Source organism: Abramis brama, assembly GCF_963993115.1.
Source record: "Abramis brama genome assembly, chromosome: 12".
Taxonomy (NCBI): domain Eukaryota; kingdom Metazoa; phylum Chordata; class Actinopteri; order Cypriniformes; family Leuciscidae; genus Abramis; species Abramis brama.
In genome coordinates this window covers 31,705,002-31,731,718 of record NC_139974.1, presented here as the reverse complement: position 1 = coordinate 31,731,718, position 26,717 = coordinate 31,705,002, and the positions used below count along the sequence as shown (strand labels likewise).

Below are 26,717 nucleotides of genomic sequence, written 5' to 3'. Positions count from 1 at the left end.
AATCATAATTTTCTAATTATTTACCATTTTGCACGCATTTTCTGAAGTTAAAAAATAATGTATCAAACCAGTCTTAATAACTGATATGTTGGTTAGACACAAGGAAGCATGTTTCATTCATCATTCAGTATTAAGCAGCACATTTGAGCTTCAACAAGAGGATTGTTCTTGCGCATCAAGCCGGTTCAGTTGATCTTCTGTTTATGTTAGCTGATTAATGTTTATATGTGAATAATAGCCTAAATTCAATCTGTCCATCATATTAAGCGACCGAGTCTCTTCAGAAAATTTGGACTAAACCACTTAATTCATATGGATTAGTTTTATGATCCCTTTATTAATTTTTTGAAGCGCCAAAGTTTGTTGCGTAGCTGTCTATGGAAGGGACCGAAATCTCTCAGATTTCATTAAAAAGATCTTTATTTGCGTTCTGAAGATGAACGAAAGTCTTATGGGTTTGGAACGACATGGGGGTGAGTAATTAATGAAATAATTTGCATTTTTGGGTGAACTAACCCTTTAAGTACAGCCATTTCTTTGTAAGTAGTAGTAGTGCAATTAAAAATTGCTGGAGGCATACACACTTAGAAAAAAACGAAACAAAAAAAAAAACCACTTTGCCAACATCAACCTCTCCCACATACACACAAGACAGCATGCTCACACACACCAGGCCTCCGCTTCTCTAATTCACTTGCTATGTTGCTGCTGGTTTGTTTCACAACACTGTCACATCCAATGAGATTCTCTCTCTCTGTCCTGGCTTTCTGCCACTAAGTAAGAACGACACAGTAGAGACCCTCTCGCTGTCATTCAGACCAAACCCTCCCCACCATCAGCATTACTTATCAGCGTCTGGCCACTGTCAGCCCAGTCAAACACACTGAGCTCTTTACTACAGAGTAATTCCATGGGCAAATCCACAGAGGGTATAATGCAGGGATTAGAGCTGCAAGGCATTACAATCCAAAACACACACTTCAAACGCATCTCTATTCACCTGCCTTCACTCACTCACTCTCTCTCTCTCTTTCTCTCTCTCTCTCTACGCTCTTTCAATACACATGCTGCCCTAACAAAAACATACCCTGATGTTACCAGATGGTAATATTTTGACATATTCCATGACACTGAACGATTACCATATTAATATACTATAGTATTTACATGGCACACAAAGGTGCTTCAAATAATTACATGCCAATACCATTGCACCTTTGAGTCCAGTAAATCAAGATGGTTGATTTATGGTAGTGCCATGTCCAAAACGAAAAATGAATCATGTCAAAATGACAATGGTAAACAGCTAAAAAAAAAACAATAAAAAAAAAACAGACTAGTAGCCTATACCATGGTACAGGTCCAAAAACAATGGGGGTATAAAAAATTCAGTGTCATCATGGTAAATGTCAAACAAATCAATAGGGCTGGGCAAAAAAATCGATTTTTCGATTAATCGTTTTTTAAAATGTGGTCGATTCAAAATCGATTCTCAAACGCCAAGAATCGATTTTTTTCCATCTTTATTTATCTATTACCCACTGTTCATATAGGCTTGCAAACTCAATTTTATAGCTAATGCTGTGAGATTTTATGTTAGTTTTATCTAAATCATAAAATAACCTCAATTAGTGCTGCACGTTTAATCATATCGCAATCGCGATGTCAAGCCTATACGCAATTAGGCTATATGACGCAAAATGCTGCGATTTTGTATGAAATAAACAAATCTGGGCTTTTAACGCAATGCAGCATCTGTTAATTTTTTGTCATCCTTTGGCTAGTGTTACATGATCCCGCTCTTATTCATGCAAATGCTTTTAAACCATTCATACGCGACAAGACAAAATAGATCTCGCTGCCTGTGAATGTCCTGACTGTGACACAGAAAAACTTGCGATGATATCGTGCGTGCGCACAAGACAGCCCAGAATAGAGTTATCTTTCGCGCTTGAACGAACAATAAAACACACAATAATGCCAAAATGTCTTTTTGTTGAGTATTTTCATAACATAAGAGCAGTCTTATGATGAACGTGAAGAGTTATGACTCGTGAGAGAATGAGGCGCGTGTGAGATCCGCGTCTTTGTCAACAGCGGCTGGTCTTAAAGGGACAGTACACAGTAGCCACTAATTATCTCTGTCGTAAAAGTTAATCAAATAACAAAGGGAACAGAGAAAAACACTCACTGCTCTTGACTAAAGAACTTTTTTAACTTTGATTAGTCTATATATAATTTATAATTAATGCAGCACAGACTGTTTGATAACTTTATTCAATTTATGTATATGGCCTAGCTGTTAGACAGGAAGGGCACAGATAAAAATTATATGCAATGTTTTTATATGGGTTTATGTGAGGATTGTTAACCTGTTTGATCAAGACATGCGACTGTTCTGACTTGTCCAATTTTCAGCATCAATTTTTCATCTTGCATCAAAATCCTGTCTATTCATTGTATGCATTTGAAATATAGAGTTGGGTTCTGTTTTAATACCCAAGTGTACCTAAAATAAAAAGAGTTTAATATACAGGTTTGTGGCTCTTAATTTCTTTTTATTAATTAAACACTTGAAAACTTATGTTCACTTTTCTTTTCTTTTTCTTTTTTTAATAAATATAGGATTTGTATTAAATATTCATTGAGTCGAATCGAAATCTAATTCAGAATCGAAATCGAAAAATCGAATCGAGAATCGAAATCGAAAATCGAATCGAGAATCGAAATCGAATCGATTTGAGAGCTTGCGAATCGAAATCGAATCGAATTGTAACATCTGAATCGATACCCAGCCCTACAAATCAATGGTAACACCATGATAAAACAGTGGTGGCACCATGTCTCTAAAAAACAAGGTAATATCATGGTGCATGTAAAAATAAAACATGGTAATACCATGAAACATTTGTAAAAATACAATGTACTATCATTGCACTTATCTAAAAAACAAGGTAATTTCATGGTGCATGTAAGAACAAGGTAATAGCATGGTACATATAGGCTATATAAAAAAACAAGGTAATCCCATTGTACATGATAAAAAAAAACCTAGCGATAACATGGTACATCTATAAACAAGGTAAAACCACAGTACATGTCTAAAAACAAGGTAATACAATGATACATGTTAAAAAAAAACAAGGTAATATCATGGTGCATATGTAAAAAGGTACTGGCACTTATCTAAAACAAGGTAATACATGGTGCATGTAAAAACAAGGTTATATCATGGTACAGTAAATATCAAAAAAAAAAAAAAAAAAAAAAAGGAAATTCCATTTACATGACAAAAAACCTAGCAATAACATGGTGCATGTCTAAAAAACGGTAATATCATGATGCATTTGTAAAAATTCAAGGTAATACCATAGTGCATGTCTAAAAAAACAAGCTAATACCATGGTACATCTAAAAAAAACAAGGTAATAGCATGGTACAGTACAGTACATGTCAAAAATAAAAAGTTTTAATCCATTTAGACAAAATAGCTTACTCACTTAATAATGTTGGATAGCTAACAACAATTGATCTGATCCGGGGAGTTAAAAAAATATATAAAAGTGAACATATATTTAACGTTTCAGTACACATTATTTCATGTTATAAAAGTTATATACATCATACAACGATATTACTTACCTTTCACAATCAGGCTGCCGCTGATGTCCGTTGACTGTGACTGGACCGTTAATATTTGAACCATTGAAGCGCGAATGTATTAGGTTATAACTAAAAATAACCCAACGACGTAAACAAATGATCCAAAAATAAATAAATAAGATAACCCAACATATTGACCCAATATGCATAAACCAACGGTTGGGTTAGAAAAAAATAACCCATTTTTACTGTGTAGTAGGCTACAGCAACATAACATGAAAATAATTATAAGACAGAATTTTAATATGAGTGGAAAATGCCCCCCAAAAAGGTCTACATATATCATGGAACAGTACATGTTCAGAAATCAAAGTGACATCCTACTTTTTTGTAAGTGCAAGCTGTCTCAATACATCTCTCTTCTCTGCCCTCTTTCGCAGAGCATAAAGGATGAACACAAGCATGCGCTTTACGGAAATGGGGGCCTCCTCACAGAAATCCGTGAAAGCAGCACAAGCAGAGATGGAGTGAGAATGAAACACCACGAGCTCACTGATGATCCAGCAACGACAGTCAATCGCGTGACACCCCCGCCGCGCGTGTATGTGCGCACATGCGCTATAGGCCTGGCAGACAGTCAGCGGGGACCTGCCGATTCAATCCAAACCAACACAAGATTTCATGACTCTGACAGCACAACCTTTCAGCCTTCCCATGCTCCCCTACAAACGGTTTGTTAACATTACAGCCTTGGAATGGCCAGATAAAAGGTCGCAAAACCTTTCAGAAAAACTTTTTCTGTCACTTTCAATGAAGACTCTTACATAACAGGCAGCTCCACAGAAGTTAGCAACCCCTCAGTGAAACAGGAAACGAACGGTTTACTGCATAGGCCTACTGAACTGACCCTCAAAATCCTCGTTGACGGTCGGGTGTAGGACACATGATATGACTAATTCTGAAAACAAAACCTGTTTTACAAAGCGGAGCTGTTTTTCCAAAGAGCTACCCAGTGACCTGAGTATGCCCGTCATGTGACCCACCTTGTGATTTTTATCAGGAAGAGTATTTAAGACCTGCACGCCTGGGGTGAAAATGCTTGTTTGTTGTAAGATAGTTATTTTTATTTGTCTATATCAGGGTATCTGCAGGGTTTTTAACATAAAATGTACAGCTTTTTATGATCTTTAAACCCATTTAAGAAAGGGGAGTGTTATAATGAAATATGCGTCCTGCATAAAAAATAAAAAAAATGGGTTGTTTTTTGCATAGGTCTGACCAAAAACAGCAGAATGAAAATGCAAACTCACTCCCTAAGTCCCTGCCAGTAGGTCGTGCTTATGGAACAGTAGTAATAGTGGTTATACCCCAGTAAATAACCTGTAAACAAAGCAGCTGTATCTATTAGAATGAGGTGAAGAGTCTGCAGGTATGATATAAGCACCATTAAGAAAACATAGTCATAATTCATCAACAGTAAATCAATAAGCAATCGCTTGGCATAAATGCGTGGTAGGTTATTCATTGATTGCGAACTGCTCTGAAACCGCGAGCCTGTAGAACACGCGTAACTTTTTACTTTGAAACATGCAGCACTCTCTTTTAATAAAATCATATCCATTTCATTTAATAAAATGTTTAATAATCAATCACAATACACTATATCGCGATTCCTGTTTTACAGTGCCCAAATTTAAGACCTCTTGAAATGATAATTTAGACTTCTCTTATAACATTCAAGACACTTTATAGCCTTAACTGTGATAAAACATAATTTAAGACTTGACCCGTGGGGACCCTGCTAAATGATCACTATTCTGTAAAACTAGAGACAAAAAGTGTGCGTGTTTGTGTGTGTATAGCAGACACATCAGGGTCCCTCATTTCTTGTCTCTGCGGGTCTCTGTTTGCGATGACCCTGCTTATGTAATGAAGGATGCAGAGACACACACACACACTTACTCTAGAGAGCTTCTTGCTTCTGTTATTTAACCCACACTTGGTCTAAGGATATCTGCTAAGATCTGAAGCCTTCTGGTGTCCGGCCTATTATTATTATTATTCATTACTAAATAAATAAATACTGTAGTTCATAACCTTGTGGGTTGAAACGATTGTTTTATATGTTTGAAAGAAATCTCTTATGCTCACCAAGGCTGCATTTATTTGATCATTAAAAAATGTAATATTGTGAAATATTATTACAAAAGAAAAAAACTCTTTCTGTTTTAATATACATTTTAAAATGTAATTTATTTCTTTGATGGCAAAGCTGAATTTTCAGCACTTTCAGTGTCACGTGATCCTTTAGAAATTATTCTAATATCAACTCTTGCATTGTCAATACAAGATATTAACCAAAAATAACATCATAACATTTATTTCCATCAAGAGGTGAATACATTTTTGGTCAAGATATTGCATTGACAATGTAAGAGTCCAGCACTCCTCCAGCACATCCCAAAGACTTTCAATGAATTTAAGACTCAATTTCATGTGTGAAAATTATTCTTCATACTCCCTCCCAACCATTCTTTCACAATTTGAGCCTGATGAATCTTGACATTGTTATCCTGGAATATGGCCTTGATGTGTCTTCCTACATGGTAGTTTAAGAAATGAAAAGCTACACACTCCATCAATTAGGGCTAGAAGAACTGTTTCCAAGCATATAACATGCTAGAAACATAATAATCACTGCAATAATGATCCTTAAGCATTTGCTTATTTAAATCCAGACAGCGACTTTTTTAAGGCCGGGCAGTGTAGCCACAGAAGAAGAAATAAACATGAAGAATAAATTCACAACTCTGACGTTTTATTGGGAGAAAAAAAACCATATTTATGACCAATAATATATTTTGTCAATACAATCATCATGCGCAGGTGTGGTAAAAAGTTAATTTTAGGCCTTGTACATAACTCAATGAACTTTAACCTCATGGTAAACTGATATAAGACTCCTGAGAGGTACCATGGATCAGGGGATCCCACAGTTGAAGTTTCACCAATGACCCCACTAGTTTCCACACACCATATCGATTGCAGCTCAACGTTCAATCTCCAACCCACGCAATACGCTTACAGATTCAAATACAAGAACACAAGAGGCCCGAAATAGCTCTTCCCTGCACATACTCACCCTATATAAACCGCAGAGTACACACCCATTTCACACACAACATTACATAAAAGCGTGTAAAGGCATCTTACTCGCACGCACACAAAAACACAAGGTGACATACGCCCACACAAACATACATCTCCTTGACAGTCCATTCTGAAGATGAAAGACTGAAAGTGGGGCAGATGATGACAAGAAAAAATGAAAACGACTGCAGTGGTAGAAATAAAAAGACCCCCTCCTCCTCCTCCTCCCCCCATAAGAATAAATACACCAACACAGCTTCACTTCATTATACGGTCCCATTCAAATCCGCATCACCAGGGGGAACGGGCCAGTCAGCCCTGCAGAACCACAGAGAAGCACCGGGATAATTGATAAGTAATTGAGGGAAAGATCTGGGGTCTTTTAATTAACCATAAGAGAAGCTCTGCACAATTTTAAGTAATGGTTACCGAGAAGCCCTTAAGAAGAATTCCCAGATTAGACTGCAGTGCTTCATGTCTTTTCAACTGACCTATTTAATGGAAAAACTTTTTATCAGAAACAGAAATACTACCAGTACCATCTGACCCCTAGTGATTAGTTAAGATGATTAAACTGCAGTGAGAAAACTAAATAAACCAAGCGAGAGTGGAGAGCTGTCATCTATGGAAACAGAAATTAGTTTTTTGTGAGGGAACGCAAAATATTTTCGAGAAAACACAATAGAATTGACAATTTTTTTATATATATCGCCATGTTCCTTTAGGGGCCCTGTAGATTCTTGTTATTGTTGATTTTAAATTATATTTATGCAAAATAGTTTTTCAGTCAAAACTGTTCCAAATGCCTTAACAGTTGCCCAAAACACTAATTGTTTTAAAGAAAAGAAAAAAATTAAAAAAAATTAAATGCTCCACATTGCTCATATGAGAAGGAAGGGCTATGAAACGTAAACAGGAATAATTGTAAGAACTTATGCTACTTTAACACTGTTGTTTTCTATTGAATGGACATTGATGTTGAGTGCTATTCTTTGGATAACTATGGATAAATATATAGATTGATGATGTTGAGGATAGCTATCTAAAGTTATGTGTGCCTTGCCATGAAATGTGGTTCTTCTGAAAAATAGTGAGACTGAATGGGTTTTTTTACCACACCAAACAGAAAATCCTCTTTACCAAAAAAAAAAAAAAAAAATGAATACAGAATGCTTACTGAAGGGCTGATTTATCCTCTGAGATTTGGGAAATTAGAGTAACTATGGAAAGTTGGTGTAACAATGTGTAATTCCTTTACAATGTATTACAAAATCTGCCCTCAGGCTTAAGAGATTAAACACCACCACCGACGACAACAACAACAGCAAGTACACTCATGCTTTCTAAGCTAGAACAGGCAGGATTGTGAAATATTACTATTGACGGAACGATCACGAGCTACACTTGGCAAACAAGACTGAGAATTCAATGAAACCTGCTAATCTAGCAAAATCTGAGCAGTTAGAGCGAAGTCTACGGCACATCATCTGCCAACGTTTTTCACAGAGGAAACTATTTGGAAACTGTTACGTTCCCTTGTCTTTGGACTTGAAAGTTTGAAGGCTCGCCGGAGAATGGGAAAGAATGTCTTTGTGTTCAAAGTAGACTATCCTTGAAATTGCGAGTCTACCATATAATGTTTCTCTAAGGGTGGGTTCCTGTCAGAGAATGCAAAAAAAAAAAAAAAGTCTCTGAAGTTGTTCAAAGCCCAAAAAATACAGTGCTATTCTGTGTTCCACAACACACCCCATTACCCCGCTGTCTCTCTGTCACCGGCTGAGAGAAAACGGCAAAGCTCGGCTTGTGCTCTAATGTTGAGGTAACTAGTATGAATGTGTTGCTGAGAACAGGCGACATGAATCAAATCATTTCCCCAACAGGAAAAAGAAGAAGCCTCCAGCCCCTTTCTGGTATGCCTTTCCTGATGTAATCTCCAGAATAACACAAGCACGCACAGCGAGATGGCCTTCTTCTTCCCAACAATGACCCCGGCCACAGCGAACACTGACATCTGTTTATTAAGTTCATGGACACTCAAGGTCACATCATCTCAGTCAGCGTCAACTAGAAATCCTTGTAAGCTAGTCTCTGGGAGCTTGTTATGCATTACGTACAGACCTTTACATGAATCACAATTGCGATGAACGTGGGAACGTGCCAGACCGGCTTGGTTTAGTAGCATTTACCATGATATGCGTGGTTGGTGCTACACTCAGTCATACCAGACCATCTCCATGCATTTATCAATTGCACACGCTGAAGGTTGAACTAAAAGGTTGGTAATTGGCTAGTGATGCACCAAAATTTCAGCAAAAGAAAACATTTAGCTGAAGATTAATTTTCAGTTTTCCTGCAGTGACGTTTAATTAGCGCTTCTCCAATGGTGCATTTTGACGAGGTGTCAGTGTCTATTTCGTGCAACAATATAGATAAGCTACAACAGGTTAACATGTCAGCTTTGTGGATGCAAGGGCTGGGTATATTGAAAGAAACAGTACAACTGATGTGTATCATGTCTCATGTAATTGTTCCATCAGTGTTTCAATTGCATTAAAACGTCAATAAAACAGCTTGTAAACAATATGTTACACACGTTGGCTCAGGAAAGCCATTCAATGACCATAAACATGTTAGTTAGCTAGAAAAAGGAGAGGAGCATTTTGCTAAATATGTGCACTATATTACATGTATAACAAACTTTATTTTTCAGTTTCATGAAAATAAAAACATTTCAGTGCATCACTAGTGCTGGCATGTAATGTTACATTAACTAAGTGGATCCAGGACTTTTTAAAATAATTTATTTCAGTAAGTTTATTTTATTTAAAGTAATAAAAGTTGTTTGATGGTTTTAGTTCTAGCTAACTATAATAACCCTGGTGCTGATTCCTTGCAGGCTTTGAACATGCCCCTATGGACGCTTGTTTCCGCCACAGAATAAAAAATAAAAAAGGTAATTGCAACTTTTTATCTCACAAATCTGACTTTTTATCTGACTTTAGAATTGCGTGATATAAAGTTGCAATTGTGTATTATAAAGTCAGAATCGCATGATATAAACTCGCAATTCTGGGAAAAAAAAAATTTTACTAAGAATTGGACTTACTCGCAATTACGAGTTTATATCTCACAATTCTGAGAAAAGAATTCAGAATTGCGAGATATGAAGTCGCAATTGCGTGTTATAAAGTCAGAAGTCAGATTTTAAAAAGTCAGATTTATATAAAAAGTCGCAATTATCTTTTAAAATGTTTTATTCTGTGGTGGAAACAAGCTTCAATATGTCCTAACCACCACTGAAGAAGAGAGATTTATCAAGAAATATTTTCTGTTATTAGATGGTCTTTTCTCATGAAATGGATATTGTCTGCATTCAGCCAGATGAAGAAGAGAACTCGCCCTGTGCCCTTCCCTTGCGCCTGCTCTCCTTCTCACCTCCAACTGTGAAGGGTAAATAAATAGCAATTCCGGACGTGACATGAAATGTTTAACAGAACCAGTGCCAAGGCTGTAGTATCTATTTTGCATACCACACCTCTCTCCCTAAAAAAACAACCCTTCAGACACAAACAAAAAGCCCTCAAAACTGATCAATCATTCGTTTTGCTGTGGATATGATGTGTTTTGTTTCATGTATGGGAAAATTCTCTTTTACCGTTCCAGCTAAACCATTGACTTTATTTATATGGATTTCTATGATGCCCTTAAAATGCATGCTGGGACGAGCAGACCTCTTTAAACCTGCATTAAGAATCAAGTGTGGATCTGCAGATGTCACAGACAGCTAACATTTCAGGAACAAGACCCATCGATAGCAGAACATCCTCATGCCGTGTACTACAGTGACCCCTTTTCCATGTGCTTTCTGAGATGGCGGTTTCGGTTGGGTAACCATCACAAGAGGAGTACAGTAAACAAACAGATATCTGGACTTCCCGTGCAGTAGCTTATGGTAAAAATTCTCAGTCACTGCTGACACCTGGGATACCGCTTTACACGGTGGCCTTCAGATTAACCTCATTCATCTGTGTCAGGCCTCATCAGTCCACTGCCTGCTGCTCATTCAACCTGCAAACCTCCCCATCCCAAAGCTGCTTCAGCACGCTGACAGCTGTTGACTCTGTGCAAGAGACGGCCTATTTAGCAAGAACCTTCACATTTATCATTAACAGGCTTTTTAGCTAAGATATAAGCCACTAGATTTTATCATAAACATACATTTTGTATGCAAAATTGCAAAAGTTGCTAAGGTGTTATGATTGCTAGCCATTGCTTACTGTCAAAAGAGCCCACCCTCAAGTTTCAATTCTAGTGATTTTTAGGGATGAACGCCATATCAGTCGAGATTAGAGATATTTTAATTCATACATATGCATATTGGATATTCATCGGCCAGAATTGGATATTAAATTGTCCATGCTCATTTCCTCTATTTTACATTTAGATTACTTTTGCAGTCATCTTATGCTCACTTAAAATTAATCTTTAAAAACACGAATAATTTAAAGTTAAAGGGATGGTTCGGAGTAAAATCAACCTAGGGTCCTTTGCACCATGACCTCCAGAAGCCTTTTTTCCCTTGGTCGAACATTATGAAAGTTAGAGCTTATTTAGAGATATCAGCCGAATGGCTTAGTGCAGGAGCTAATGGATCTACGGATGTATCTCGTAAATTACCCCACTAATAATGCCCAGAATGGTACCAAACTTCTACAGTAGTACAAATAGGTTCTGTACTCATAAAACGAGGCATTGGAAAGTTTGTAAGTACATCAGGAGTTTATTCAAATAACACTACGCCTGATGGCTTATGCTACCGCTAACCCGGACGCCGAGGTCACTTCCGTTATTTGGGAAAAGCACGTAAAAGTCCTGGCAGAAAGCGATGCATAAGGATGTAGCCTAACGAAAAATTATTATTTTTTCCGAAGTGTTGACAACTTAGTGTTAACTAATAATTGTTGTAAACTGGTACTACCAACAAAATATTAGTGCATTCCTGGAAATGGGCGTCGTTACACTACATCCTTATGCATCGCTTTCTGCCAGGACTTTTACAGGCTTTTCCCAAATAACGGAAGTGACCTTGACGTCCGGGTTAGCGGTAGCATGAGCCATCAGGCGTAGTGTTATTTGAATGAACTCCTGATGTACTTACAAACTTACAGATAGGAACCTATTTGTACTACTGTAGAAGTCTGGTACCATTCTGTGCATTATTAGTGGGGTAATTTACGGGATACATCCTTGGATCCATTAGTGCCTGCACTAAGCCATACGGCTGATATCTCTAAATAAGCTCTAACTTTCATAATGTTCGACGAAGGGAAAAAAGGCTTCTGTTTGGCTCGAGGTCATGGTGCAAAGGACCCTAGGTTGATTTTACTCCGAACCACCCCTTTAAATGGAAACTTCAGAAAATTAGAATTTCAGCATATGCAACATTTAATATTATATATTAAGATTTAATTATAAAATAAATTATATATATTTAATATTATAGCATAAATAGACTATTTATAATGACAAAAAAACAACGATTTAGTAAATAAATATCCATTTTTCATTCAGTACATTATAATGTTGCAAAGCCTAAATTCACTTGTAGCATTTAACAATTTTATTTATTAACAAATTATTAACAAATAACTCTTTCATTTATTTAGACAAGATATTAAATAATTTTAATATCAGTGCAACACTATTGTTTTCCTGTTTTGCTCACTCAGAAAATGAATAACACACCTCTCATCAATAAACCACGTGATTTGAGGATAGCTAAAGTTTAGTTACTTAATATTCAGGCCTCTAACTTAAAAAAAAAAAAAAAATCACCACTAAAAACGTTAGCCAATGGAAAACAGACAGATTATCCTTTTATGATACAGCTAACAGTCATTAAATAATACTTATGAGATCTGTGATCTCCTACAAATGATTTGAGAGCTGTATAATGTTAATGAACACACTCAATTGTTCTCAGTGTGCCCACGTTGAGAATTTATGTTTTAAGTACCTCTGGCTGACTCAGACACACATTGTTGGAGGGATTGATGGAAAAAGAAGAAGAAAAAACAGAGCGGTAGAGATGCGAGAGGGAGGAATGCTTTTCTGGCTGACTCCTTTGAGAGTCTCTCTGGAAAGACTTTACGGGATTTAAAAAAGGGGAGCGTCTCTCCCTCCAAAGTTGGCGCGTCTCCACCGCTCCAGTGACATCATTTAAGAGGGGAAATGGGACGGAACTGGGATGGCCGTTTGCTTGTTTAATCTCAGCATGCAGTATTTTGCCTGGTTTTTCTCTGGTGCGTCTCCCCTTTGTCAAAACCACACTTTGTCTATTCAAGGCCAACGTTAACTTCAGGAAATTCCTTCAACGTACTGTAACTGCACTAAGTACAGCTTGTAGTGAAGTCCCTGCACCCTGCCCAAAAACTCTGCATTCTTTCCACAAAATTCACCAAGGTGAGTAGTTGCTAGGGACTTCACGTCACCTGAATAATACAACATGCATATTAAGGAAATACTCCATCATGCCAAACATAACAGTGGTAAGGGTGGATTTCGGTATTCCACGGATTGTTTGTATCCATGCAGTTTTCCTGTTATTGAATTCCTCTCTCGGTGCATATCCTCCTTTGTGCTGGAAGGATTCAATCCTGATACTCGCTGTGAGACCCATGATGCTTGGCAGGTCCCACTACATCCCTCTCACCTGGTAAGGTGGAGACATCTTCCGGTATATTCCCACCTCTGTGGGCCAATCCTTTGTGACAGCTGCGATAGTCCTTTCTTCCCTATTGTGACGTATACCTGAGTGAAATGGCTTCTCGAACAAGAAAAATGTAGGGCGGGACTTGATTTTGTCCATCAGGAACTGGTTTGCAATTGCTGTGATCTCGTGTGAGTGGCCGGTTGCCCCGTCATCGTGCCGGTAAACGCATCGTCAGAGAAGAGATGTCGTTGCAAGTGGGAGGACTTATATTGGTTAAAGATTACGAGAGCACATGAATTAAAAAAAATAATGATGTGCACGGAATAATCATTCATAATAAATATAGCAATATTCCATAAAAAAAATAAGAATTATCTATTTTGATATCATGTACTGTAAAAAAAAAAAAAGTTGCCGAATTATATTTTTAAGTACAATCAACTTGGATGTTTAAGTCATTTCAACATTTCAAAAAAAAGTTAAAGCAATGAATAAACATAAAGTATGTTGTCATAACTTTTTTTTTTTTTTTTTTTTTTACAGTGTGGTGACTCAGAAAATACTGAGAACTTTTCAAGAACTGCACCTAGGAACATTCATGTGAATTTCTTAATATTTTTCTTAAGAAATTTAGTGATTTCTTTCTCAAGAAGATTTTCGTGAATTCGTTCTTTATGGAATCCCCACCTTGCCTCCCCCACTATCTCTTCTGACAATCAAGCCGTCACTCCAAGGAAGTTTAATTTGTAATCCCGCCCTGTACTGCATGATATGTGAGGGCAGACAGAAGTATGCTTTGCTGCATACAAGAACATTGGTGGTCCTATTTATCTGCCTAGTTGCATCAGGAAGGATGGCATCTTGGCAACAGGAAAATTGGTCTTCATTTGTGTGTTCTCTGCTTCAGGGCTCATAACATGCTGGTCAAATGGTTCCAGCTGCCCTTTGTTTATGAACTATATGCAAAACAGTTCAAAACAAGCTAAATTTATTGCTGCTTCAAAATGTAATACATATCAGATGGAAAGGAAGAAGCAGAGATGAGATATTCAGCCACATAATGCTCTATTATTTAGTCATTTTCATACTAAAATAATTACTAGTGACATGAAACATGAGACTGACAGTATGGAGCCTAAAAATAGGTGGTCAATTTTTCCCTACCAAGTTCCTCATTACAAATAAGGCAATTCTAGTTCCAAACTACATAGTGAATGCCATTAAAAATGAATGAAGGCCAACTGCTGGGATAAAAAGGTTGAGAGACATGAATGTACACTAACACTGCACAGACGTCTAGCTTTGTGCAGAACCTCAATAACAGACTGATGTAGGCCTATAATTTTTGCAATACATGTTGAGAATGAGGCTTTTAGACTAATTTTTCTCATAAATTCTCAGAACCATCATCCTCTTGCACATTGATGAACTGCAGTGCATAACAGACAACTGAGAAACATTAAAGAGATGGTTCCCCCATAAATGAAAGTTTCATCATTGACATCTTCAAAATTTCTTTATCACTTATTCACCTTTGTGTTGCTCCAAACCAGTATGACTTTAACGAAACACAAAACGATATTTTTAGCATGATGCTAAAGCTGCTTTTCCCCACTCAATGAAAGTAAATGGTGAGTACTATTGTAAAGGACGATTTTTGGTCAATAAGGACATAACTTTCAATCTGTTCACCACACTCAGCTTCAAATGACTTGCAAAATAGTGGAAGAGTTATTTATGATGCTTTTATCATCCCTTTTTCTTTTTTTCTTCTTTTTTTTACTTGCCAGCTCTTTGTCAAGACACATTTAAAGAGAGCTTCACAATACGTATTGTTTCAAAGCAGATTTATAGAAAATCAAGATGTTAACGTTTATGATATCTTAATATGATTTATCTTCACACAGCCAAGATTTGCTATAGTACATATTGCTTTACATGAGATATACTATAGAGCAAATCTCGACTGTGTGATACTTTTGTGTGATACTTTTGTGAAAAAAGGTACAAAAGCTGTCACTGGGACATGCAGTACCCTTCAAAAGGGTTCTAATATGTACCATTTAGGTACTAATATGTACACGTTTGGTACCAATATGTACATGTTTGTATGGAAAAGATTAGCATGAATATTCTGCTAAACATCTACTTTTCTGTTCCACTGAAGAAAGAAAGTCATACAAGTTTGGGACTATAAAGATGAATAAATGAGGGCTGAATTTTGGACTAGGCCTATCCCTTTAAGGAGGCTTCAAACGAGGGTTCTGCTTAAGGATTTCTCAAACAGGCCTTTTCCATGACAAGCTTAAAGCGGATTTTCTACGTGTTCTAAACCGGCTGCACATGAGCGTGAAGCTTTGCTGTTCTTTGTTGCTTTCATGGTGAAAGAGTGGCATCAATAGTGGCTCTACTGTCTGGATATGCCCAGAGGGAGCACCAAGCACACAGATATCCGCACCAGAGGAGAATACCGGCCCATATGAGGGGTCATCGATCCCAACACTGACATAGAGCCGCTACACTCACGCTCTGCCATTCAGAACTTCAGCTATCGATTCATTCGGAGCCAATCTTCACTACAATGTCTCAGATCAGCTGATGCTGCCTTGAAGTGCCTTCACATGCAGCTGGTAAGCTGCTACTTCCAAAGAATTTAAGCTGGAAACAAAATACAGAAGTAGACAAAACCAAACAACTAAATAGACCTGATAAGCTTCTATTTATGGTGTTTCAGCGTCTCAGAGTGACTTGATTCATTTACTGTGAATCATGAGCTGTACACGTGTGAAGTTGACATAATGCCACACTTCACTCTGAAACCATCGGTGTATATATTTGTTTGCTGGCCAACCACCAAAATAAAAGCTTGATGGTGGTTTAATGGTAATGCTGAAATTAGGATGTAAATATTAGTTAGAGAGTGTATTATGAAATACCTTTTTTATATATAATATTTTATGTTGTATCACAATAGTATTATTGCAATATATTTTTATATTTTGTTTAATATTTTTATTTAATAAAAATCATATTTTATAGTCATAATGTCAAAACAGTGGGAATGTGGAAACTCAAGTGGAAACTTATTGTTCAACTTATGGATACTGAAATAGGTTTAAGTTGGATCTTATGAAGAGGACATCAACATTTTTTAAGTTTTTAACCAATCCAAAATGTTCAACCAAAACAAAACTCTCACTCACAAACAGTCTTCAGAGTAAAAAGTAATTTCAGCTTTTTAAAATTATTTTATTTTGTATGCAACACAATCACCCCAATCATTCTAGAATAATGAATTATTTGCAAATAGAGCTATTCAAGTCATCTGGTGAAAATTCGGTATTTTTTTTATTTGGCAATATAGCCTATATTGCAGAAGAAAAAAAATCAAATTTTTCCAATATCATGCAGCCTTACTTGAATCTATACTGAAGCGTTGCATTCCACCAACTTTGATGTTTAACAACCCAGGTATCACTTTGCTTGCCTTGATCATTCATGTGCTTTTAACTCAAAATCATAATATTTCTGACTCGTTAAGGCGAGTCCTATTAAATAGGACTTTAAAGACTTAAAAATGACTCCTGGCCATCCAGAAACCACATACACATAAGTTAATCTCCAAGCAGTAGAGCCTGGATATGATTTCTGAAGGCTTGCATGTGATTTATTCATGCAAGTGCTTTATTTTTAACTATATGCTTCTAGATGGATGAAAAGATTAATTGATGAACCTGAAACGCCACACTTTGACAAAAAGAATAAGAGGACCTAAATAAAAAAATTTTTTAAATTACATAACATCCACTGAACAATGAACAGTTTCAAGCACGTTCACGTTTATCCCATTGTTTAGCTGAAAAAGAAAAAGCTTCAATTCAGGCTATACATAAAGCCATCACGGGGAGTCTAGAGGAAGACGAGCAGCCCGCACGCTGACATCCACTCATTGGAGAAAGGAATGTTTTTCATCTCGATATAAAAAAAAAAGCTCTTGAGCGCTTCAGTACAAAAGCAGGTTGGGGATGTGTACTGCGCCCATGGAGGGAGTGCAAATGAATAGAGCTGAGAGATGAAAGAAAAGGGCTATAAAGGTCTGGAAACAGAATTGCTCAATCGATCCCATTCCCCTCCCATTCCTCGCCTCCTTCTCCCCACCTCACACTCTCTCTCTGCTGTGAGACTTTGACACGGTGAAAGGACATTGAACTCCTGTAGACTCCGTTTAAACAGGGTACTAGCATCTAATCACAAGCCTACAGAGATAATAACAGGTGTAAATGGGGTCCAAAATGTTTTGTGATCAAATCTCTCACATCACATTCAGAAGTAGTCGAAAACGCACGTGACTACATGGCATTTGTAGCGTAAACTCTAATCCATTTTGAGGCGTCCAGGGAAGCAGTGAAGGACCGCCTACTCACCTGTCAATCAACCACTGCACTAAAACAAGAATTTTAAAGTCAACGTGAAAGGAAAATTCATGTTTTTGATCTTATTGTGAACAACTTGTCCATGCATGTTGCATTTTTTTAATAATTTTTTACCTTAATCACAATGTCATAAAAGGATCTTTGGGCGAAATTAGACTTTTCTCTGGTGACGTATGCAAGACTTGTCCAATAATTTCGTATACATAAACGATGTCCCTCTCTTACAATATGATGACATGTCAGTAACATCATACCTCAATGCTTTATGCTTGTCATATGACATAACATCAAGTTGTCACAACACCACTGAGGTTTGATGTTAATAATGTGATACCATAATTGAATATGGGTTCTGTATACATGTGTTGATCAATGATTTAATTTGATAGTGAATGGCTCCTAAAATATTCGTTTCCATTTTAAGCTCTTTGGAAATACATGTCTGTGACAACATTTCTGCAAAATGATTTTTCGTTGCCACCAACACTAAACTCTAAACCCTTTTATCATAACTCATGTTTCACAGGAGTGTTATCGAGCGCTCTGCATCGTAAGTGCAATGCTGTACCAGGTGAGCTACCGAGCAAGTTTACTAGTACATCGGAAAAGCCATTCATGTTGATCTGACTATGTGATGCAAACATCTAAATGAATTACTTTACAAATCATGCCCTATGGTTAAAGTGTTTTGAGGTCATAATAACATAACATTGTGCAAGGAACCATGTGAAAATGATTATTTATTAATCAATAATCATGATTTGTGTGAAAGAATATAAAGTTGTTGGTGTTTACTTCCTCTAGTGTTCATTTCAGCAGGAAACTGTAGTGAATTGCATGCAAAAATGTAGGTAGAGGCATGTATGTCCAATGAGCATAGGTTGAAAATGTACAAAATAGAAAAACTTAAATTAAACCACATGACTCATTTTAGCTTGAAACTTTTGGACCCCATTGACTTTCATTGTATGAAAAGCTGAAACATTATTTAAATAATGTCTCGTCCTTGAGACGTTAAACCGAGATCCTGACTCTCTATGGTCATTAAAAATCCCAGGATGTCCTTCGAAAAAAAGAGTAGGGGTTTAACCCTGGCATTCTGGCAAAATTTGCCCATTGGCCTCTATCCATCATGGCCTCCTAAATCATCCCCATATATACTGCTTGGCTTCATCACTCCGTCTCCTCTCCACCAATAAGCTGGTGTGTGGTGGGCGTTCTGGCACGATATGGCTGCCGTCTCATCATCCAGGTGGATGCTGCACATTGGTGGTGGTTGAGGAGATTCCCCTTTTTAATCCACCAGCACTTGCTAAGAAAAGCGCTATATAAATGTAACGAATTATAATTATTATTATAAGAATCATTTTTGGGTTCTGTAGAATAAAGATAATAAGAATGGGTGAACTATTCCTTTAAAAAAATGCAAAGCATTCTGCACAAACATCAATTGTGTGGCGAGATTAAAACTCAAAAGTATATATGGAACAAGCTGCCAGGTGTATACAGCAAAAGATGGTCAATTTGTGATCGAATAACCAAGACAGATTTCAATACCAGAGTCCATGAAATACTAGATTTAAGGGGCAGATTTTAAGGGACTACACTGTCCTCCCTCAGATTTCAATCACAGGAAAGCAGCTATAGGCAAGAAGGTTAGAGCTAAGAGAAAAACTTGGCGTAACATTATGCTGTGCCTTTTATGCTGCAGAACAATGCCACCCGAGTCTTGAGTTCATGCATGCATACCTGTGAGGGAGTGTACTTTAAAAGCTTGCCTGGATAGGTCTAACTTAAAACTAATTTCTCAGCAAAGGGTGAAACCAGGTTGACTTTAGGCTCCACCCCTCCGATGTGTAAACAAATTTCTTGTCCAGTTGGCTCTACTCACCATTTGACTAAATCTTTCCCTGTCAATCACAGTGGAATTAGGCAAGCAGTGTCTGCAGGTGGAGGTGTGTCCCTCCATAGTTCACTGGCACTCGAGTGTGACAAGTTAACCTTGCATGCATCTGTCACAATCTCAGTTGGGTTCATTGAACTCAACTCCACTGACACTGTAGTAGTTTGAACAGCGCAGCTACAAAGAAGAAATAAGAATGGGCACTTCATAAGTGGCAGGTGTGTGCGTAAAAAATGAACAAATGAGCAGACGCACTAGTGCAATTGTGATTAGGCCACTCTGTGTCTTAATTACTGCTCATTAGCATTTAAAAGTAAGTGGTAGTGGGGCCATTAAAAAGAGATTTGCTTACCGAGTTATAGCACTGAGCAATTCACCACCGCACAAATCCCTCTGAAAAAAATGCATTCACTGCATAATCAGAGCAGACAGCTTAGTCCCCAGGTTGCAAAGGGCAGCCCATACCGTTTGAAATGTATTACAACCACACAAAAAAGGGGAAACACTAATCCGCTCGCTCTCCAAAACAATGGGATTTTCATTAAAAGCACTAGGATTTCTTAATCATCCAAGAGCCATGGAAATGTACACTAATAATAAACCAAGCATGTGGCGGCAATACTCTGCAGAACACGGTGAAACTGCAGCACGGTGACCTTGCAAACAATCCACCTTATTTATTTGAACATGCTGGTCTTTCAACAAGAAATCAAGCGAGAATGTTTCGCTCTGTAAATTTCATTTCTCACTACGGCTGTCTTCTTTCTTTGCCTGTTTATGGCATGCGAATTCTAAAAGTGAATTAAATCTCTTCAAAAAAACTGAATCAAAAAGGAAGATGTTTTCTTTCTATTTAAACAGCCCTTTTTTGCTTCACTTTAGCTGCAAATGTCCTATAAGCTGTAAATCTGCACACAACTAAATCCAAAAATGTAAGCTACTGTATATACATTGCATAGAACAGAATAGAATAGATTAGAATATGCTGCATTTGTCCTATCAACAATGAACCATTGCATAATTAAGTCCATTCAAAAGCAAAAGCTCTACAGTACACATTGCATCATGGTATAGTATAGTATAGTATAGTATAGTATAGTATAGTATAGTATAGTATAGTGTAGTATAGTATGTGCATTAACTGCTGTAAACCTGTGCACAATTATCTACAAATGAAATTAATAAATTAAAAACTAAATAAATTAAAATGACATTTATACATTCCAGTATAGTAATAAATTATTTTTATTTAGTTTTCTCTCTACACTGATCATAAAGTTGTGTGAGGGGTATATGTCTATATAAAATGTGTAGTCATGCCTTCAATCGCTAGGCTCAGTAAATGTTGTTATATATGTAGCCTATGTTTTATTGTTTTTAGTAATAAGTTAAGCACTTTAGGCAACAATATTGCTATTAAATGTGCTATATTTAAATAAATAAAAGTTGAAGTATAGTTTAGAATACAGTGCAATAAAGTATAGTAGTATAATATAAGCAACTGTACCATGAGCCATTAACCTATGAGCCACAATCAGCTCAAAAGTCAAAACAATGTGTTAAAAAGTATAGTGCGGCATATCATAGTACCCTGCAGTATAAAGTGTAACATAACTGTCATATGACTTGTGCAATACATCGTTGCAAAGTAAACCTCATTCAAAATGGTTAAGGCTATTTGCACAATATAGTTTAGTACAGTGTAGCCTAGTATGGAACTGTTTGTAAAATGCACAAACTCAAGGCTACATGTCGCATAGTATATTAATAAACAGAACACACAGTACAGTATATTAGTATGTGACATCATGATACTGGCCCTAACGAAAGACTACTTAAGGCTGTCTTAACCAACTGTTTACATAATCAGAGCTAAATTGCACCGTTTATTTAGTAAAGCAACAAAACCCGGCAATGCATGTCGGTCACAATGCATCTAGCGCCCCATCAGCCCTGCCAACATGAAATATACACAGCAACAGCTCATTATATAACCAGCCGGGATGAACCGAGTGACATCACGACGGGATACACTCAATGGCTGCGTCTCCAAACCTAGTAAGGCTGCCTACCTAGACAGCAGTATTGGAGTCAATTCAAAACGCGCCAAACAAATCACACTGCGTTTTAGGAATCATACATTATGATGCCCGAAAACGACGCGTATTGAAACACAGCCAGTTTATATTTAAAAAAAAAAAAAAAGTGACAGTGAAACGGAGACAAATGTTGTCGCATACTATTAAGGGCTTTTATCAATTTAAAAGACACTTGCATAAACCGCGTCGCCGAGGAATAAACAGTGCACAAGGGTTGAAATTGCAACTCTTACTAAAACTTCCGCGATTGTGTTTTCACATCAAAAGCCTATAGCTTCCAGCAAGTGTTGACTCAGCAGAAGTGCGCACGGATACAGTCAGTGACAGTGTCTTTAAAAAGTACAGCTGACTGATCATTAATCCACCGATAACTTGATGTTTAAGTCTATCAGGAGCGATGGAAGAAGGCGGGGTGGCGCAGTTACTCCAGCCCCGGCGAGAGCGCTCCCTGCTCGGGCTTACAGCTCGCAAGTAACCGCCCCGCTTCCCGTGCGCTACTTCAAAGTAGTTATATAATTTTTAATCGAGATGACAAACAGCACATCTTGTACGTCTCGCCCAGTCGATCGCAGACAGGATGACATAATAATTAGTGCAAATGTCACAGTAAATATTTTCAAGGGTTTTTAAATAAACGTCACATTCTGTTCCCCCTGCGTCTTTTAGTTCCCAGCCATTTTTCCCAAGCAAACCCAAAAGACAGTTTTGTGCTGGTAACATAAATGCACGGACTTACTGTACGGTCTAACGGGCAGGGAAGCGCGAGGCTCTCCGTGTTGCCAGGGCTCCGTGCGTTCTCGCGCACTACCGGTGGAATCGTCTCCCCTCCGCTCGTACAATGATGTCTGCTGCAGCCCGAGCTAATAGCTCTATCGCTCCGTGCCCCCACCTCCAGTGAGTGAGTGAGTGAGTGTGTTTGACGGAGGGAGTGAGTGTGTGGAGGCGTGCGTAAGAGTGTGTGTGAATGTGTAATCCAAATATGGAGCAGTTGGCCGGCCCAGTTAAAGAAGGGGTGGGAGGTTGTTCCATTAAAAAGTATAAGAAAAACATAATGACGTTTGTGGCTCCGTAAACAAATCGTGTTTTAGAATTTAAAAAAAAGTTTAAGGCTATAGGTTATTTAGTTTCTCTAATTTAAATGACAGAGCGGCGTTCAGCTGCTATTTAGTACAACAATACTGGGAAGTTGCACTAAATGTTCAATTCGCTCAGAACAGGGAAAGGGAAATTGAAACGGAGTGGAGCTGAAGACGAGCGATTACAGAACGCTATGAGCCATGAATCTGTCACTCCGCTCCACTCATTTAAAGTGATCCAGACCGGCCTTTAGCCTGTACTTTAATAGGCAAACTCAGCTTGACTGTGTGGCATCTTTTCAACTTTGCCAGCGATAGTTCTTTGAAGACATGTACAAAATGGACGATTTTTGTCTGAAATGTAAGTTACTCACTTTTAATTTCTTAATTATATTACTTATTAATGAAAGCAATATAACAAAAATATCACAAATAGCAGCATGTCAGTAGTTACCCTTGGCCTTGTATTATAAATAACTGAATTATCTGCATGATTTTCCCTCCAAACCAGTTCAGCCCAAACCTGCAGCCGAATTCATCAAGAAAAGTTCAGAATTCATGGATTCAGTTCAGCCTTCAGAAATATCATGGCTGGATCCGATCACAACTGTAATATGCTATCTATTAGAATGTGCTAAATTCGGCATGAAATGTAAGTTGTGATATCATTTTCTTCTTAGGGTTAGGCTTTAGTGTTGGGTAGGCAATCATCACTGGGTTTGACATGACCAATGAAATCTTTAGAATCTGCTGTGGGGTGGGGGTTTGTGCTTAACTTCTTTGGGGGGGTCCGTATTATCCACTTATTTGAAAAGCGCAAGTAAGCTATTTCCTGTGAATATGCAAGACTTCTGATTCATTAGCAGCTATAGGTAAATACTTAGAAGAATAATGAAGTGCAGTAAACGATAAAACTATTTTGTGGATAAAAAACACAAACCAGTGTGTTTTAATTACGATAATAAATTAAAATAATATGATAACAAATACCAGTTTACAACATCAAGAGACTAAATAACAGTAAAAATAACTTGAAGCAGCTGACACTGGAAGCCTTGTGCATGTTCAATTTAAAATGGCCGAGCCTGTACTCGTGTAAATAGTCATATTAAACTAATTTTCTGTTCTGCTTGAGTAGAACATTCTGTTTCAACATGTAGGATTATTGTTAATTGTGCTAAGACATACCCGTTTAAGTAACAATGGTAGTCTATAATATTTTCTTTGAATATTTACTCTTGCAATTTAAAACCCATTATGGAGGTGAATAGAATTAGACTAAATGTTAAACGCATGCACTCACACACTGACACATTGTGGTCAGTGTTTGGGAAGGGACTTTCCAGAAGAGTTTGCGCCTGTGTTTCTATGGAGACTATAACATAGCCATCCACCACCCTGGAATACATCAGCATATCTGCACTATTATTTAAGAGTTTCAGCACAGCATTTGGTCAAGAAGTTTTACATGTTCAAAACCTGTAAATACAACATTTGAGAACATTGCCAGAACAACCAGATTTTTAGGAATTACATCAGTCCTCAACACTCAAAAACACTCAACACTCAAAAAGAGTGGGATAGATAACTTAGACATATCATAAGTAAAAAAATAAATAATATGATTTTCTTTATTCTGTGAAACACAAAAGGTACATTTCTGAAGAATACGATGACTGCTCTTTTCAGTATAATGAAAATGAACTGGGTTTATCGATTCCCAAAATGACAAAAAAGCAGTATTACAATAGAACAAAAATTATTTTGTGAGAGGAACAGACTGAAGTTTAAGTGGTTATTTACTGATAATCGTCTCCACTGAAGCACTGAAATGAACTGGAAAAATGGTGCATTATCACAAAATGACATTGGTTCTTATGCATCTCGTCACCAAACATTACTGATGTAGTGTCTAATGAGCTACAGAGAGGTGAATAACTTAAACTTACAGTAAATTTGTTTGTCACACAAATAACCTTCAAAATACTTGGCACGAGTTGCATTCTGACAGCCCCTTGTCACTTCTATTAATAAGTAAATAATGACATCTTTATTTTATGAGAATCTAAGTGGCAGAAAACTGATAAATACTGTAAAATACTGCCGATCTCAAAGGCCCTGTCTTAAATTAATCCCTAAGCCTTCCTCTGAGTTCGCACTTTCGTGACGTAATGGCACTTTGGGCCCTATTTTAACGATCTAAGCGCATGGTCTAAAGCGCACGGCGCGAGCGCACTTAGGGCGTGTCCAAATCCACTTTTGCTAGTTTAACGATGGAAATATGGTCGGCGCGCCCGACGTATGGTCTAAATAGGATAGTCCCTATTCTCTTAATGAGTAATGGGTGTGTTTTGGGCGTAACGTGCAATAAACCAATCAGAGTCTCATCTCACATTCCCTTTAAAAGCCAGTTGCGCTCGCACCATGGTGGATTCATTATTTACATGGCGGAATATGCGAACTCAGAACTTGTGCACGAGTATAAAGCGCGCGAGCAAACCATCTACGGGTGTTCTACAAAGTGTACGCGTGTTGTGGACCTGCCAACAGGTGCAAAAATATTGCGCCATTAACTTTAGACCAGCTCGCGAGCACCTTTCTGAAACCTAAAATGACAAACGGGTTAACAAACACATGCATGTGGCGGCCTATAAGTCCACAAGACCATAAGTGCATGAAGTGTGCCATTTGGGACAGGGCCAAAGACTGTTGCAAAGGATAAGAGTGTGAATGTGTATGTGTGCATGAGTGAGTGGCAAGCTCTCTGTGGATGGGCTATTGATCTTCTGTGAGGAGGGTACGTTTAGGCCAAAGCCATGTGGGCCTGCTGCTGTTTACACTTTGTGCCCTAATGATCAGCCACTACTTCTCCAACCCACATCCACATGCTAGACCACACAATCATACACCGCCTGTTAAAAAAACACATGCAGCATTATTCAATATGAAAATGAGGGATGTTAGCATTTTACTTTCTCTAAATACCGACAGACTGAGTTGTCTGTACCTGTTTTCGCACCACACCCAAGCACTGAGACTATCTGCCTGTCAAATCCACTGCACAGCATGCACAGCACTCCTTCTTCCCCTGGCATGTCAGATGTTCATCTGTATATCAGCCACACACTTTATGCCAGTCTTTACTCCGCTGGCAAGCACAGTCACGCTCGGTAGGTTGTATTCACTATGATGGAAGGACGTGTTGATTCCCATACCTTATTTCTGCTCTATTATCGCAGCCACAGATGTCTTAAAGTTGAATAGAGTTTGGGTTGTCTGAGGAAGAATGTGTGCAGATTATGGGAAATGGAAGAGGGTTGTTTCTGAATGGGTTTCATCAAGACGTCTGCCCTCTACTGGTCACAGAAAGAGGTTTATTGCCATGGAAGGTCTATAAAATGAGTGATTTCCTAACTGAACTGAAGCATTAAAAATATATATTGTGAAATGTGAGGGGTGGGTCAGTGAGAAATAAAAGTGTTTTAATAAAGAAAAGGAATAATCTATTTCGTAGAAATGTACTCTTTGTAGGTTTTGACGAATTATAACATATTTTCCTTAAATCTTTAATACACATGAGTGGACACATCTTAATTTTTTTTTCATTAAAAAATATATTAAGGTAAAAAAATTAAGCTTTTTTCAAGTATTTGAATATTAATATTTTCTAAGAAAAAATAATAAGAGATTATACCAAATATTTTCTTTTTCTCTTTGTTAAGATATCGGTTGTATCACTTT

The 26,717-nt window shown here is 37.6% G+C and overlaps 1 protein-coding gene across 1 annotated transcript in view; it reads right to left on the bottom strand.

The window, feature by feature from the left end:
- The window catches only part of atxn1a (ataxin 1a), a 96,242-nt gene extending 73,441 nt beyond the window's left edge, over positions 1 to 22,801 (bottom strand). The window contains exon 1 of the mRNA XM_084131534.1: positions 22,637 to 22,801. The gene's annotated coding sequence lies outside the window, so the exon portion shown is untranslated. The remainder of the gene's footprint in view (positions 1 to 22,636) is intronic.
- Between the last annotated feature and the right edge of the window lie 3,916 nt (positions 22,802 to 26,717).